This window comes from Carassius auratus, unplaced genomic scaffold, assembly GCF_003368295.1.
Source record: "Carassius auratus strain Wakin unplaced genomic scaffold, ASM336829v1 scaf_tig00001591, whole genome shotgun sequence".
NCBI lineage: Eukaryota > Metazoa > Chordata > Actinopteri > Cypriniformes > Cyprinidae > Carassius > Carassius auratus.
The window spans coordinates 2,863,077-2,864,905 of NW_020523372.1; the positions used below are offsets into that span (position 1 = coordinate 2,863,077).

The 1,829-nt window shown below is 36.9% G+C and overlaps 1 long non-coding RNA gene across 1 annotated transcript; it reads right to left on the bottom strand.

Moving 5' to 3' along the window:
• Positions 1-319: 319 nt before the first annotated feature.
• LOC113069436 (uncharacterized) lies at positions 320-1,829 on the bottom strand. The gene is made up of 2 exons (XR_003279721.1): positions 1,674-1,829; positions 320-1,560 (listed from the first exon to the last, which is right to left on the bottom strand). It is a non-coding gene; the product is annotated as an uncharacterized LOC113069436 (long non-coding RNA).

The window sequence follows — 1,829 nt, forward strand, 5'->3', positions numbered from 1 at the left end:
GATGTTTTTATCAGCTGTCTATACTCTCATTCTGACGGGAACCAATTCATTGCAGAGGATCCACTGGTGAGCAAGTGATGTAATACTACATTTCTTCAAATGTTTTCATGAAGAAACAAACTCATCTACATCTTGGATAACCTGAGGTGTTCTTTTTCCAGCAAAAACAATTATATTTTTGGAAATATTACAAAGGGGATATTTTAACTCTTTACTTGTTAAAAACAACTCAGGAATGCTGTAATGGCCAGCCTGATAAACAAACCCCAAATAACCAATAACCAAATCATGAATGCATAATGAAAACAGACTAAATAACTTTTTTTGATTGTTTTATTTCGCCACAGATTGTCTGAAATACATTCAATGGCCTTTTAGTTTCATATTTTAAAAAAGTTCATTCCTTCACATAAGGAAACAACATTTCACTTACACAGTGAAAACATTTTCACAACGGTTTAAGAAATAAATACCCTTACAAAAGGCAGTTGAAAAACACAGTACATGGTACTGACAGAAAGATGAGGTATAACCTCTTAAAAATACATCTATGATCTTTTCAGATCTTTTCAGACATAAACTAGATATTATTTCCTCAGAAACACAAAACAAGCCCAGCTGGGTTTAATAAAAATCTCAGTACGATTGAAAACAATCATCAATATTAATTACAAATACTGACCAAATCTTGGCCACACTTATAAAACATGATTAACATGTTGTTCAGATTAGATAATAATCTTTCAAATTTTAAAGAAATTGTCATACTTATTATAAGACATGCATCATTCTTCAAAACAACAAATATGATTAAAAAAAAATCTATAATTGCTTTTCGCCACTTGCAAAAAAATGTAATAAGTTTCAACATGAAACAAAAAAGAAAGCAGATCGGACTTTACGGTCATATTATGAATCACCTCAAAGGTGAGGAATTACACCCAAAGGATGTGAAAATTGCAATTTCATGCACTTTGTAGACTAATACACACTTCTAAAACACAGTGTACCATCATGGTAATTTAACAAAAAAATAGTTAAAGGACATTTTCTCAACAAGAGAAAAGTCTTCATAGAAGATTGAATCATCAGGGCACTTAACAGTGCAAATATCTCTTCCGAACTGGAACTCATGAAACCCATGACTCAAAAAGAGAAACTGAAAGTGTAATAGTCCACTGAGTCTAGAGCAGACGTTCAGTCTGAGTGTTTAAGGCTCTACCAGCGTCTCCAGATGATGCTCTTGTTGATATTCATCTCTTTGCTGAAGGTGTTCTGGTGTTCCCTTCTGTTACATGAAGTCTGCAGCTTCTGGAAGTGCTTCAGCAGTCTTCTCTGGCTCTCTGTCTTCATCTCATCTTTGGACACATCTGGAGAAGCATTGACTGACAGCATGTGAACTGGATCTGTGGAGCTGCAGGAAGATGAGTGTCATCTCCAGGATCTCTGCTTTCTCCAGATTTGAATCCAGCTGCTGCTTGATGAACTCTGGAGCCAGAAGACACTTGAGCTTGAGTTGACACAATCTCTGAGCATCTTCTCCAGCCTTGGCTTTCTCAGCTGCAGATGAAGACAGAGGAGCATTAGGAAAGTGTCCTTCAGATAAGATGATATTTAAGAAGAGCAGTGAAAGCTGCTGCAGTAATGCTGCTGTCAGTAGGATGTGAATGTACCTTGTTGTTGAGAGGGAGCTGCTCCTCTGAGATGATTGTAGGTGTCATGTCTGGATCTCTGTGCTGTAGATCTCTCTGTTCAGAGTGAGTCTGGTCTGCACCGGCTGCAGATCCTCTATTTATACTCCCAAATCTCCATATGAATGTGTGAGGCTT